Here is a 17,161-nt window from a genome sequence, read left to right as displayed (position 1 = left end):
ACATCAAGTAGCTACACTTTTTTCTCAGCAGCACATGGAACCTTCTCAAAAATAGACCATATACTATGTCACAGGGCAACTCTTAGACAATACAAAGGGGTAGAGATAATACCATGCATCTTATCTGATCATAATGGAATGAAACTGAAAATCAATGATAAAAGAAGAAAGGAAAAATCAAGCATCACCTGGAGAATGAACAATAGGTTGCTGAGTGATCAATGGGTTTTAGAAGACATCAAGGAGGAAATTAAAAAATTCCTAGAGTTAAATGAAAACACAGACACAACATATCGGAATCTATGGGACACATTGAAAGCAGTTCTAAGAGGAAAATTCATTGCTTGGAGTTCATTCCTCAAAAAAAGAAAAAACCAACAAATAAATGATCTCATACTTCATCTCAAAATCCTAGAAAAAGAAGAGCAAAACAACAGCAAAAGAAGTAGAAGGCAAGAAATAATTAAAATCAGAGCTGAAATTAATGAAATTGAAACAAAAGAAACAATTGAAAAAAATTGACAAAACTAAAAGCTGGTTCTTTGAAAAAATAAATAAAATTGACAGACCCTTAGCCATGCTAACGAAGAGAAGAAGAGAGAGAACCCAAATTACTAGCATACGGGATGAAAAAGGCAATATCACAACAGACACTTCAGAAATACAGAAGATAATCAGAAATTACTTTGAATCCTTATACTCCAATAAAATAGAAGATACTGAAGGCATAGATAAATTCCTTGAGTCCTATGATCTGCCCAGATTGAGCCAGGAGGATATAGACAACCTAAACAGACCAATAACAATAGAGGAAATAGAAGAAACCATCAAAAGACTACCAACTAAGAAAAGCCCAGGACCGGATGGGTATACAGCAGAGTTTTACAAAACCTTTAAAGAGGAACTAACACCAATACTTTTCAAGCTATTTCAGGAAATAGAAAAAGAGGGAGAACTTCCAAATTCATTCTACGAGGCCAACATCACCCTGATTCCGAAACCAGACAAAGACACTTCAAAGAAGGAAAACTACAGACCAATATCTCTAATGAACCTTGACGCAAAAATCCTCAATAAAATTCTGGCGAATCGGATTCAAATACATATCAAAAAAATTATACATCATGATCAAGTAGGATTCATCCCTGGGATGCAAGGCTGGTTTAATATACAGAAATCAATAAATGTTATTCACCACATCAATAGACTTAAAAATAAGAACCATATGATCATCTCAATAGATGCAGAAAAAGCATTCGACAAAGTACAGCATCCCTTTATGTTCAAAACGCTAGAAAAATTAGGGATAACAGGATCATACCTCAACATTGTAAAAGCAATCTATGATAAGCCACAGGCCAGCATCATTCTGAATGGAGAAAAATTGAAGGCATTCCCTCTAAGATCTGGTACAAGACAGGGATGCCCTCTCTCACCACTTCTGTTCAACATAGTCCTCGAAACACTGGCTAGAGCAATTAGACAGACAAAAGAAATTAAAGGCATAAAAATAGGAAAAGAAGAACTTAAATTATCACTATTTGCAGATGATATGATTCTATACCTAGCAGACCCAAAAGGGTCTACAAAGAAGCTATTAGAGCTAATAAATGAATTCAGCAAAGTGGCAGGATATAAGATCAACACGCATAAATCAAAGGCATTCCTGTATATGAGCGACAAATCCTCTGAAACGGAAATGAGGACAACTACTCCATTCACAATATCCCCCCAAAAAATAAAATACTTGGGAATCAACCTAACAAAAGAGGTGAAAGATTTATACAATGAAAATTACAGAACCCTAAAGAAAGACATAGAAGAAGACCTTAGAAGATGGAAAAATATACCCTGCTCATGGATAGGCAGAACTAACATCATCAAAATGGCGATATTACCAAAAGTTCTCTATAAGTTCAATGCAATGCCAATCAAAATCCCAACAGCATATCTTGTAGAAATAGATAAAAGAATCATGAAATTCATATGGAATAATAAAAGACCCAGAATAGCAAAAACAATACTAAGCAGGAAGTGTGAATCAGGCGGTATAGCGATACCAGACTTCAAACTATACTACAGAGCAATAGTAACAAAAACAGCATGGTACTGGTACCAAAACAGGCGGGTGGACCAATGGTACAGAATAGAGGACACAGTAACCAATCCACAAAACTACAACTATCTTATATTTGATAAAGTGGCTAAAAGCATGCAATGGAGGAAGGATAGCATCTTCAACAAATGGTGCTGGGAAAACTGGAAATCCATTTGCACCAAAATGAATCTGAATCCCTATCTCTCGCCGTGCACAAAAGTTAACTCAAAATGGATCAAGGAGCTTGATATTAAATCAGAGACACGGCATCTGATAGAAGAAAAAGTTGGTTATGATCTACACGCTGTGGGATCGGGCTCCAAATTCCTCAATAGGACACCCATAGCGCTAGAGTTAACAAATAGAATCAACAAATGGGACTTACTCAAACTAAAAAGTTTTTTCTCAGCAAAAGAAACAATAAGAGAGATAAACAGGGAGCCTACATCCTGGGAACAAATCTTTACTCCACACACTTCAGATAGAGCCCTAATAACCAGAATATACAAAGAACTCAAAAAATTAGACAATAAGATAACAAATAACCCAATCAATAAATGGGCCAAGGACCTGAACAGACACTTCTCAGAGGAGGACATACAATCAATCAACAAGTACATGAAAAAATGCTCACCATCGCTAGCAGTCAGAGAAATGCAAATCAAAACTACCCTAAGATACCATCTCACTCCAGTAAGTCTGGCAGCCATTAGGAAGTCAAACAACAATAAGTGCTGGAGAGGATGCGGGGAAAAGGGCACTCTTGTTCATTGCTGGTGGGACTGCAAATTGGTGCAGCCAATTTGGAAAGCAGTATGGAGATTTCTCGGAAAGCTGGGAATGGAACCACCATTTGACCCAGCTATTCCCCTTCTCGGTCTATTCCCTAAAGCCCTAACAAGAGCATGCTACAGGGACACTGCTACATCGATGTTCATAGCCGCTCAATTCACGATAGCAAGACTGTGGAACCAGCCTAGATGCCCTTCAATAGATGAATGGATAAAAAAAATGTGGCATTTATATACAATGGAGTATTATTCTGCATTAAAAAATGACAAAATCATAGAATTTGGAGGGAAATGGATGGCATTAGAGCAGATTATGCTAAGTGAAGCTAGTCAATCTTTAAAAAACAAATACCAAATGACTCCTTTGATATAAGGGGAGTTAACAAGGACAGGGTAGGGACGAAGAGCTTGAGAAGAATATTTACATTAAACAGGGATGAGAGGTGGAAGGGAAAGGGAGTGAGAAGGGAAAGTGCATGGAAATGGAAGGCGATCCTCAGGGTTATACAAAATGTCATATAAGAGGAAAGGAGGGGTAAGACAAGATAATACAAATGGAAGAAATGATTTACAGTAAAGGGGTAGAGAGAGAAAAGGGGAGGGGGGGAGGGGAGGGAAGGGGAGGGGAGGGGGGATAGTAGAGAATAGGACAGACAGCAGAATACATCAGACACTAGAAAGGCAATATGTCAATCAATGGAAGGGTAACTGATGTGATACAGCAATTTGTATATGGGGTAAAAGGGGGAGTTCATAATCCACTTGAATCAAACCATGTAATATGATGTATTAAGAACTATGTAATGTTATGAACGACCAATAAAAAAAAATAATTTATTTCAAAGACAAACAGTCAGATATCTATAATTATGTTAAAAATAACCACTGGGTGCCATTTTCCCAGAACGTAATATCATTGCCTATGTTGAAATGTTTAAATGCAGTCCTAGCATTTAAATGTATCCTTGAAACTATAATCAAACTCATATGTCACTACTCTTCTTAAGGTCCAAGAATACATATTCAAAGCCTTTCAAGTTAGATTTTGTACATGACCTTTATTCTGTACTTTGTTTTGGAATGATGCTGCTTTTTGTAGATAATTTTTCATTGATAATTTTTTCATTGCTTCATAAAAGTTCTTTACTTTTGAAAGAACTGACTCTTTATTTACTTGATTACAACAAAAGTACAATCAACCTAATGTTAGAAATGTGCTCAAATTAAATAAAATTCATTTGGAAATCATTTTGTGTGTTCAAAACTCATTCTAACTTGGTTCTGCTTAAATTATTTAATATGCGTATGGCTCATAGTATACCTGTTTTTTTTCCTGTTGACATAGAAGTGTACTTTGCCCAAATGCAACAAATTATGAATATTTGAAATGTTTCTATTATAAAATAATAATTTATAACAAATTCAAAGAGCTCAAAGAAAATGCTGATTATAAAAAATCTAAAGGAATAATGAAAGAGATAAAATATATAATCAATAACCCTGATCCTATATTACAGAAAAATCCTACCAATACCGTGAAGAAAACATATACTTCTTCCCTTTCTTAAACACAATATTTGACAAAAATTTAACTACTAATTATGGCAAATCAATCCTAGCTTGCCTACTCCTTCCTAGTATGAAGACACAATATCACACAAAAAAAAATTCTCTTAGCATCTTCTATCTAGGTGCACAGCTTCAATTGTTCATATAGATTAACATCTACTTTTTAATTAATGTACTAAGAAACAAAATTCTACCAAGGATGAAAAAATAAGAGATACTTTTTAAAATACAATACAGCATGCATTATTATTTAATTAGTACTTATTCAGTTGTTACTATTAGTGTTTAGTTTTAATAGTTATTTTTATCATTCCACTTTGAAGCTTATCTATTTTTCCTTCAATTTTTTAGTTTCAAATATTTTCAAAGACTGTTTGAAAAAATTTCCCAAATAGGGGCTAGGGTTGTAACTCACTGGCAGACTGCTTGCCTAGCACATGTGTGGCACTGAATTTGATCCCTAGCACCACATAAAAGTAAACAAAATAACGGCATTCTGTACATTTATAACTACAGGAAATTTTTTTTTTAATTCCCTAAGTATCCAAGGGTAAAGTACTGATCATTTTTTTCTTTCTTTTTCAAAATCCTCAACACTTGATTGTCAAAACGCTTTAGTTTCTAAATTATTTTTTCCAAGTTACCCAAATATTTTCTTCTCCCATGCAACCTCAGATTATTCTCGGGATAAAATGGGAGAATAATTTCTGGCTTTTGCATTTAACTATGTGTTTACTTTAAGTCTGCTACAAATAGGGAATACCACCCTGCCTGATATTAAGTTTCATTCTGCATTCATATTTTCTCTATAGCAACCACCAGAGTTTCAACTCCATATGATCTCATTTGTTATCATTTGTTATAGCGGAGACAACAAAAGTAGAAACAGACACAAAAAATATAACCATGGATCATTTGTGGCTCCTCTCTCTGCTTAAAGGGGTGTTTTTTACAATGGTGTGAAAATAGTTTCAATTACCTCCTGCATGAGAAAAAAAATCCATGAATTGGATGTATATCATCAAATTTCATCCCAAATTAAAAACGACATGGTTGGATTGTTAATAGTTAATATTAAAATACTTAGAATAAACACACACAACACAACACACACACACAAACATACACACACACAGGAAAGGGGATAACTGAGCAGAAAAGTTTCCTATCTTGTTTTTAATCTTCTAGTTTAAACTCCAAGCACCGTGGAGGAACAAAACCAGCCTGACACTAATATAAAACACAGACTCCTTTAGAAGTAGAAAATGTAATAAAGATAGGTTTTCTAAAATCAAATCTCCCAGGCTCTGACTATAGAAGTAAAATTCTGGCCTCTGACTAAAATTGCCAGCAGAATTCATACTTGCATTACAAATCAAAAGCACTTGGAAAATATTTTGTTGTTTCATATTATGCTATTTTATGCAAACATATTGCGTCTTTCAAAGAAAGATAAAATGAATACTACATAGTACAATTATACAAATATTTTATTTCAGATGGTAAATATAAGTATCAAGTTAAAATTAACCATCTTCCCTTGGAACATGAGATGAAGGAGATTCAAAGAACAGTTCTCATGTTTCCTGTGATCTGTTAGGAGTCTAGATGCAACGTTAAAGTGATACAATTGCTGTTAAATTTGCTTATTAAAGACTTTGCTTCACAAATCTGCAGAGTGAAGAATCTTTAAGAAAGACAGAGCAACAGCTCAAGGGACTGGATGTCTGCAAGTCTCTGGAGAAAAATGTAATCTACTAACTTTTGTCCATGCAATTAAGACATTATCGATTACCTACACAAAGTCCATGGGCACCATAAAATGGCCAATTACAATAACATTTACATCTTTAGAGCTGAGGAGAGGGAAGATGCAGACATTGCCAACCGGATTGATTATTAAATGGCTCTTTAGATAGAGAGAAATTAGATTCAAAAGCAACAAGATGAAATAGATTTTTAGGTTCCAGCCCACAGAAACCTAAACAAGTCTAATAAACTTTCTGGATTGACTACAGCTTTTTCTCTCAGAAATAAGGCTCATGGGGAGTAGATCAGAGATTGGTACAGGATCTGCCTGCAACCTACTTTTGTGAATAAAGTATTATTGCATCCATTCCCCTACTATATCAACCATGTCTGCTCTTGCACTACAATGCTAGAAATGAGCATTTGAACAAGACTATCTACCCTCTAAAGGCAAAAATATTTACTCACTAGAAAAGTTTGTCAATCCCTACAATAATTGTTATAATTAAATAATAATCATTATGTATTAATTATATATTTAATAATTATAACATATTAATTAATGTGTTAATTAATAATTAATACATTAAATTTTTGTTCAGATCTGAAATTGTATTGTAGTAAAGGGAGAAATAATTAACATCTCTTCCTACAATTAAAGCTGTTCTGGAGTAGGAATCAAAAGACCTTGGGTTCCAGTTTGAGCTTTTCAGTTTGCTAATTTACTTAAACTTTATATCAAATGAATCTTCTTACCATCTCAGATATCATCCTATCAGATTTGTCCCATCAAAATTAAATTCACTCATATGTAGAAAAATACAGAGAATCCTAAAGCATGGTAAATATTCAGGCATCCAACACAACATACATTTTGAAAAAAATGTAAGAAATTTTCATCCAATTTCATGAAGTCAACTATTTTAGGAAATATAAAAATGTGATTTTAAAGTTTCACAGAAAAAAATAGTGATATTAAAATAAGAGAATCTCAAAATTCATAGAATGGACAGAAGAACTTGGGGCTTTCCGTGAAGTTCCTGCCTTAGATTATTTGCATAACCTCAAGTAGACCCTAGCCTAGTTGTGGAACCTTGGGGAGACCCAAATTTCAATAAGGAATTATTTATATCTGAGATAGAAACAAGAGTGCGACTATGTTATTAAAACAATTTATTGCTTAAACTCATGTGATAATATTTTGATTTTGATTTTTGTCATCACCTACTAGTCACCAAAATATTTCCTTATACCTCTCCTTAATCTCCACTCCTACCACATATCTAGTTAGTTCCTAAATGCACACCCCTGCCTAGAAGCTTTTACATAGCCAATGATGTAATGGCTTCCAGTGGTTTTTAGCTTCACTTGTCTCCAGCATGTTCTACACTTATAGTCACATGAATCTCAGTAAAAGTCTGGATCCCATCAACGCCTGGTTATCAAAAACTCTCGAGTCCAAATCCACCTTTTCCACTTTCTCTTCCACAATCTCCAACACATAAGATTTATTCTACTCATTCCTAACTTCTTACAGTTGTGCCCTGAAAAAGCATCCCAGTTTTTTTTTTATTTTTTATTATTGTTGGTCGTTCAAAACATTACATCTTTCTTGATATATCATATTTCACAGTTTGATTCAAAAGGTTTATGAACTCCCACCTTTACCCCGTATACAGATTGCTGAATCACATCAGATACATCAGTTACATTTCCATTGATTTACATATTGCCATTCTAGTGTCTGATGAATTCTGCTCTCTATCCTATCCTCTACTATCTCCCTCCCCTCCCCTCCCCTCCCCTCTTCTCTCTCGACCCCCTCTACTGCAAAACATTTCTTCCACTTGTACTATTCTTCCCTTACCCCTCACTTCCTCTTGTATGTAATTTTGTATAAACCTGAGAATCACCTTCCCTTTCCATGCAATTTCCCTTCTCCCTCCCTTTCCCTCCCACCTCTCATCCCTATTTAATGTTAATCTTCTTCTCCTGCTCTTCATCCCCACACTGTCCTTAGTTACTCCCCTTATAGCAAAGAAGTCATTTGACATTTGTTTTTTAAGGATTGGCTAGCTTCACTTAGCATAATCTGCTCTAATGCCATCCATTTCCCTCCAAATTCTATGATTTTGTCATTTCTTAATGCAGAGTAATACTCCATTGTGTATAAATGCCACATTTTCTTTATCCATTCATCTATTGAAGGGCATCTAGGTTGGTTCCACAATCTTGCTATCATGAATTGTGCATCTATGAACATCGATGTAGCAGTGTCCCTGTAGCATGCTCTTATTAGGTCTTTAGGGAATAGATCGAGAAGGGGAATAGCTGGGTCAAATGGTGGTTCCATTCCCAGCTTTCCAAGAAATCTCCATACTGCTTTCCAAATTGGCTGCACAATTTGCAGTCCTACCAACAATGAACCAGTGTACCCTTTTCCCCACATCCTCTCCAGCACTTGTTGTTGTTTGACTTCCTAATGGCTGCCAGACTTACTGGAGTGAGATGGTATCTTAGGGTGGTTTTGATTTGCATTTCTCTGACTGCTGGCGATGTTGAGCATTTTTTCATGTACTTATTGATTGATTGTATGTCCTCCTCTGAGAAGTGTCTGTTCAGGTCCTTGGCCCATTTGTTGATTGGGTTATTTGTTGTTTTTTTTTCTAATTTTTTGAGTTCTTTGTATACTCTGGATATTAGGGTTCTATCTGAAGTATGAGGAGTAAAGATTTGTTCCCAGGATGTAGGCTCCCTGTTTATCTCTCTTATTGTTTCTTTTGCTGAGAAAAAACTTTTTAGTTTGAGTAAGTCCCATTTGTTAATTCTTGTTGTTAACTCTTGCGCTATGGGTGTCCTATTGAGGAATTTGGAGCCAGACCCCACAGTTTGTAGATCATAGCCAACTTTTTCTTCTATCAGACGCCATGTCTCTGATTTGATATCAAGCTTCTTGATCCATTTTGAGTTAACTTTTGTGCATGGCGAGAGAAAGGGATTCAGATTCATTTTGATGCAAATGGATTTTTCCCAGCACCATTTGTTGAAGATGCTATTCTTCCTCCATTGCATGCTTTTAGCCCCTTTATCAAATATAAGATAGTTGTAGTTTTGTGGATTGGTTTCTGTATCCTCTATTCTGTACCATTGGTCCACCCGCCTGTTTTGGTACCAATACCATGCTGTTTTTGTTACTATTGCTCTGTAGTATAGTTTGAAGTCTGGTATCGCTATACCGCCTGATTCACACTTCCTGCTTAGCATTGTTTTAAAGCATCCCAGTTTTAGCTTACGTTCCCCAAGGTGTGCTGAAGTCTACCTGCATTTCACATTCGCTTTCCCTGTGCCTTGAAACTCTTTTACAACCCCCCCACCCGTCTTCCAACTCTTCAGTCATGCTAGAATCTCCCAATAAAATCTGAGCTCTCTTCAGAACCCAAGTTGCATCTTGCTTTCTTCAGTAATTTTTCATCCAAGCAATTATATGACTATTATTAATTTGTGAGATTCTTGATAGCAAGGATTTATTTGGTACATCAGAAAAATACATCTCTTTTTTAAAAAAAGAATCAAAATTTTTATGCATCAGAAAATATTTATCTATTTTAATAGAATCAAAAATATATATGGTGATTGTTGAATTACATGGTGCCTTTGGCAATATAAATTATTGTGAATTGACCCCGTAGATATAAAACATAGATGAGGGATCAAAAAGAAATGTTTGCAAAAAGAAAAGAGTCAAAGGACAGCCTTTAAATGAGTTGGACAAAAAAAAATTTGGTATACTTAATCTCATCACTAGAGTTAACTATAAAATAGGATTATGAAATAAATAACTGACATTTATAAAGTTCTCCCTCATAGGACATTTTCTCATTCTTTCTCAAGAAGCCAGTAGCCAACTTAAAAGACACCCATATTCAGGATGAGGCCAGTAGATAACAAGTTGATGCTGCTCTGAGACTACACTGAACAGTCTATTAATATATTCTAGTGAATTGAGATTAACAGTAAATACCATTCAAGATTGAAAACATTGTAAATGATAACTAATAAATCTTCAGTAAAGGTGATATCAAAATGTCAAGTACAATGTTCCAAAATAAGAAAAAAAATTGAAAGATTAAAAATATCATGGAAAATTCAAATTTTCCAAAATATCTAAACATTTTACTTTGTCTTTCTGTGATCATAATTAGAAAATTGCTATATAAACAATTTATATTTTCTCCTACTAAGCTCATCTTGTTACTTGGAAATAATTATCAGTCATTGAAAATAAAAACTGATAAGCTACACATAATCAAGACCTGTATTTGGCAAACTTGGTGACCTGCACCATTTTATTGTGGGTTTTGCTAGTGCTTTTGCAAGACATGGTATAAAGCACATGACCTAGGCTGTTTCAAGGATCCCTAATTCAAGAATGATCTCTCTGGTGCAGCCTGTCATCTTTATAATCTTCACTCAACAATCTGAAATAACAGTTCATTCCTTCTGAAGGAGACTGCAATCAGAACTGAGATATTACCATATTACAGAGTCAGAACTACCAGCAGGTGAACTCTTGTCTCATCAAATCCTCAATAAATTATAAATGGTCCTGGAAATATTGTGTTAAATAAGAAAAGATAATGACTCTAAAAACATAAAACGGAACTGTAAAATAGTCTGTTACAATATAAATATTCAGAAAATATAGATTATATTTGCACAACAAAATAAATTTCAAGAAGCAGTACACAATGTTTATTTTGATGAACAAGCAGATAAAAGTAACTTTAGTACAAAATGAAAATACTCAAGGTCAAAATACATAATTTAACACTGTTCTATGAATCATCTAGGGCACTCGACAATTGCCATAATGTAAGAAGGTTTTGGAAAACGAAAATGTGTTAAGATTCTATCAAGTGCCACATAATTTGTGAGTAGAATGTTTCAGTGAAAAAACTTAAAGATCTCAGCAGTTTAAAACTAAATTCTGTAATGATTTAAAGCCCCTTAAGCCACAGAGAATGCTTAGACAATATTTCCTAAAGTGAAATTAAAACAATTTTATGTACATATATGTGTATGTATACACATGCATATATGTTTATAATATATATGTACACACACATATATGTAATATATATGTATATGTAAGCATACATATAATTAATAAATGTATACAGTAATGTCCTGAATTAAAAGAGTGTCTTAAAAAACAAAACAAAATATAACATACAATTTAAAAATTAAGTGTTTATGACATAGTGTCTGCTTATAATTCAAGAAGTACAGAGCCAGGCTCAGGAGGCTGAGGCAGGAGAATCACAAGTTCAAAGCCAGCCTCAGCAAAAGCGAGGTGCTAAGTAACTCAGTGAGATCCTGTTCTTAAATAAAATACAAAATAGGGCTGGGATGTGGCTTAGTCCTTAAATGCCTCTGAATTCAATCCTAGTATAAAAAGAAAAAAGTACAAACATCTATTATTAAAGTTTCTAAACATTCCTCAATAAATGTGATTGTTCCAAGTTAAAGATCCCCTACTACACATGACATTTTAGCCATTAATTGAGTTATGTTCAGTTATAAAAAAAATCTTTACTATTCAAGTAATTTTAAAAATTAACAAAGAATAGTTGGCACCATTCAATTCTACCACTCAGTCTACACATTGAGGACAAGGTTTGTGGATGAGAAAACAAATGTAAGTACTGACATAGTCACTTCCTAATTACATCATCACACTCAAAGTGTGATGTAAGTACTGACATTGTCACTTCCTAATTACATCACCACACTCAAAAGCCTTAGATCCAGTTTTCTCTTGCGTCTATTTTGTTCACATAGACTTCATAAGGTTGTTTTGTAGGGGTCAAATGTTACTATGCCCTGAATCATCTTAGCACTTCTCCTACTGGCAGAAAGACTAGAACTGTATGGTAAAAATTTGTCTTTAAACTACAACTAAGAATTTCTGAGTATATTTGGAAAAATAAAAGCGTTCAAAAATATAAAGAGGTAAATTATTATGATGAGTATTCTAAATCAACATTACTTTAAAACACAATTTGGAAGTTAAATATAAAAGTCTATCATATGACTTACCTTATATTTCAATTAAATAACCTATACATATCTTCATCTTCTAACATAGAAAATTTTGGTATAAGCACCATTTAGATTGTGCATTATTGATAAATAATTACAGATTCTCATCTTTTAATAATATTATCAAAGGACTGCACATCCATCTACAAATATATTTCCTGTCAAATGTCCATAGCATCCAACAAATACCAAATTTTAAAATCATCTTCTTTTCCATATTCTGTATTTTACTAAAGAAAATGAAAACAGACAACTGCAAAATAATTTGAAATAACCAGTCTCTAAAAAATTGATAAATTCTAGCTTAAAAGAAGTAATAAAAACATCTTATTAATTTAGTAGTACCTAATGTTTTTAAATCATACATAAATTCTGGGCTCCTTAAAATTTTTAAAACATCATAAATAAAATTTGGGTTCAAAATGATTTTCATAAAAGGAAATGGAAAAATAAAGAATCCTAAGTAATCATCTGAGAAATTATAGTAGGATAAGTTGTTGAAAAATTTTAAAATATATGTTGTAGCAATTGTGTAGCCAAGCCTAAACACTTCAAGTCAGGGCACAATTATCAGCTCCTGGAAGAGAGCAGATCAATTACTCCTGACTCTACTCTAGCATCCTTTATGGATTAGATTTACTTCTTCACCATGCTCTACTGCCCTCCTCTGAAGTCCCTCCCTTGCTATCTGAATATAAATTCTGTGTTACCTTCCATGTCTGTAATATCCAGTGCAGTTCCCAGCACATATGAAAGCTGCTTCATTCATTCATTCATTCATTCATTCATTCATTCAAGTTTCTTGAGCTCCTAACTTCTATCCGATTCCAGATACCAGGAAGAAAAGCCCAACTCTGATCCTTGAGAAGCTTTCAGTCTAGTGTGGGAAATGACAAGTAACTGACAATCATGAGAGTAACAAAGACAAGGATCGAATAATGAATTTACCACTGCAGGAGTCCTGGAAGACCAGGGCATTTTTAAGTAACAGGATTTCAACAGCTGGCAATTATTGGTGGTTCTGTCTGACAGAAGAGACCCAAAGCAAGAGATTCCACTGGAGGCTAATGGATGTAGGGTGAGAAACTAAGTTCTAGGGAAATCAGTATCTAGACAGGAGGGTGAGGGAAGAGATGTGGGACAAATTTTGAAAGAAGCCTGGAGAAGGAATTTAACTTTTAATCTGAAGACACATGTGAAAAGACATTTTGAAATGTCACTTGGACAGCAGCATGGCCAGAAAACTGAAAGGATAGATGAGTAAAGGCAAGAGATAAACAGGAAGCATGCCAGCATTCAAACAAGAGAGGATGATACCCAAAATATTCACTGTAGGAATTTGAGATTCTAAGAGGGCGGAAACAAAAGGGTGGAGATTGAGTAGGCATGGGAAGAGAGCAGACAAAAGAATGGAGTGAGGATGATCCCACTGTCTAACTTGGGCTACTGGGGGTTCTGTGCTACCATCCACTGAAAGGGGAAGGTTTGCTGATAGATAAATAGATACAATCACAAATAAGTAGAGAAAAATGACTAAGTGAATTTATTTTTAGTGTTGACAGTATATTTTAGCCAAAAACCATACATCTAAAAGCAATTATAGAAGAATTTTCTACCTGCATTCTTGGAGAATCACAGAATTACAGTACAGAAATAACTATAGTTTAGGTAACTAAAAAATATACCTATATCAACTTTAGAAATAAATGAAAAAAGTGCTAGAACACTTTGAAAGTTCCTACTATATCAAACCCCATGCATGTTGAAACTGGCCTTTCATCCCTTCAGCCTGCACATAAATTTACATCTATACATATATACATTCTATATATGTATTGTTTGCATATCAAAAGTGAATTTGTGGACACAGGTTATTTGCATAAAAATGTGAGTATACATATATGTTTATATTACAAGAGAGATTCTAATTTTCAAAAGCTTATTATTAGATATAAATTTATTTTATATCTTTTTTTTTTTAATTTTACTATGTTGCTTGATGCTACAGTTTGGATATTAAATGTTTTTCAAAGGCCCCTTGTGGTAAAGGATTGGTCCCCAATATGGTGCTATTTGAGAAGAGGGAGACCTTTAAGTGGTGGGGCTTAGTGTAAGGTCTTCAGGTCATTGAAGGTGTGCCCTCTCTTCCTCCCTTTTTCACTTCCTGGTCATGAGGTGAGCAGCTTTGTTCCACCACATGTCCCTGCCATAATGTGCTACCTCACCACAAGTCCAAAATCTATGGGGCCAATAAATCATAGACTGGACCCTCTAAAACTATCAGCCAAAAGTAAACCTTTAGTCTTTATAAAATAATCACCTCAAGCATTTGTTAAAGTAATGTAAAACTGGCTAACATGCTTGACAGACTTAGCTATGGAAGACCTATGGAGAAAATATTACCATTTATAGTTGGTCCAAGTACCAAGTAATTACAAGCAAAATGTTATGGGATTACAGAAGAAAACTGAATGAAGAAAAAAAAATGCTGATTTCTACCAGTGATTGTAGGAGAAGAGTAAAACTTTTTAAAGATGAAATAGAAAGTAATGTAAATATTAAAGTAGAGAATACCCCTAGAGAATGAGAATCTCAAGGAAAACTAAGAGGCCCCAAAAGAGAGAGAATAAGAGAACAAATTAATCATTGACAAAATCAGATATGCTATAACACATATCTTAGAAAGGATCACCTTCACAAGCAAACTGCTAATTGATAGGATAAAGGAGAGTTTAACAATGACCTAGTCTCTACCCCCACTGATGTTTCTTGTCCAAATGGTATACAGGATACTAATTACTATGATAGCAGGCAAGTAGGTTTGGTGGGTGTCCTTTAAGATGCCTTACTGCTTGAAAGGCTTGGAAGTCATCAGGACACAGGGTTGAGCGTCTGGTAGCAGAATCCAGGAATCTATCCTCTCTCAATGCTGAGCATCTCCACCTTCCCTTCCCATGACCCTTCTGGGACCATGTGATCCAGCATGTCTCCTACATCAGTACCAGGGCTGTAAGGGATCATCTTTTTTCTTTACACAGTAATTTCTTGCCTACCTATAGAACTAAGAGGAAGAAATCACAATGAAAACAATTCTAAATTATAATTTACCTCTGGAGCATCACCTTAAAAATCTAGTTTTAGTCTTATTTTGAGCTTTTTCATGATAAGGATTTATTGATAATAAAATGAAGGTTTCATACATCCATTTAATTTATACTTTGAGCATATATAGATAAATATAATAATGGATTTCAAGGTTTATGTCACCTATAGGTTCCCATAAATGTAACTGTTACTATTTTAATTAAAAATATACACTGTTCACTATCTTATAAAAATTTTTAACCATTGTCTATATTATTTAAGAAGGAGCAACAGTATTTGCAGGCAGTCATATCACTTACCACTCACCACAGACCCTAAAAGCCACAACCATGCAAATCTTACTCTATACTTTACCAGGTCAGTGTTTCTTTCAAGATTAAACTCTAAGAAATAGCTCTATAAAATGTACTTCTACTAGAGTTTTGAGTATAACCAGATGAGAAGCAATATTGGCAAGAAAAGTAGTCAAATATATTTCATGAACTCTGCTGATGAGCAATTTCTAACAGAAGAGTAAGAATAAGGCAAACTCCAAAGGAGTGTAACATTTATCTTTCAGTTCTCCCTTGTTCTGTGAAATTCATAGACTATAACACATCTTTGTGAACTGCATTAGAAATACAAATTGTCTTTCTCACAGATCATAGTACTTTTATGAGTGTGGATATACTGTATTAAACAAAATAGTGCATATGTTAATTATGACCCATTGATGCATTTTACACAATTAAAATCTCAAGTGAAAACTGTAATGATAGTTCTGTTAATAACTGAAATATGAAGATCCATAGGCTGAAAATTAAATTATGGTGCCATAAGTTCAATTATTTTTGTATTCTCATTGACTTCCCAAGTCAATGTGCAAATGCATCTCAGAGAGCTTTTTATATATATGCATACACACACACACACACACACACACACACACACATATTTAAAGAGACAACCAAATGAGATTTTCAAGGAATTCACTTATGAAGTTATGACTAATCACATCATCTTTCTCTTTTTAAAAGTACAAAAGCATATGTCCAATGTTTCTAGAAATTAGTAAAGGATCACCATATCCTTTTTCCAAGTAGTAACTGTCTTATAAATTTATCTTTCCTATCATAAACTGTAGTAAAAAAAATAATAAAACAGCACCACACAGATGTGTGTATTTTACAGATCTACATAAATATTTTTAAAAGGCATTATTCAAACATGAATTTAACCTAAATAACATGAAGTAAATTAACTAATTAACATTAAGTAGAAATGTCTGTAGATATGATACAGAAATGTTTATGTGCAAAAGAAAAATTTTGAAGTTTTCAATATTGCCTCATTGAGATACAAAAGTTTTTATGTACTCACTTAAATTTCAAAGACCTCAGCTTCACTCTGAAAAATTAATGGACCTAAATTTTTTAAACTAATAAAATAAAATTGGGAAAAATAGTTTCTCACAATTTTCCTTAGCAAATGTGATTTAATGGAGAGGAAACTCCTTTTAGCAGAAATATCAATATAATAATGCCATTGCCCATACTGAAATCATGAACTTCTAGCCATCATTTTATACACTTACTCAGTAATTCACTAGCAACATGCTTAGAAATTATTTTTTGTAAAAAACTTATAAATTCCTACTGATAAAACTTTAGTTTACATACCATCAATAATGCTTCTGGCAAGAAAAGATCCTATAGGATCTCATTCTGAAAAGATAATCTTTTTCTGTGAGCAAGAAATAGCACTTAGC

The sequence above is a fragment of the Urocitellus parryii genome, chromosome Y (assembly GCF_045843805.1).
Source record: "Urocitellus parryii isolate mUroPar1 chromosome Y, mUroPar1.hap1, whole genome shotgun sequence".
In the NCBI taxonomy this organism is placed as follows: domain Eukaryota; kingdom Metazoa; phylum Chordata; class Mammalia; order Rodentia; family Sciuridae; genus Urocitellus; species Urocitellus parryii.
This window is presented reverse-complemented; position numbering follows the sequence as displayed.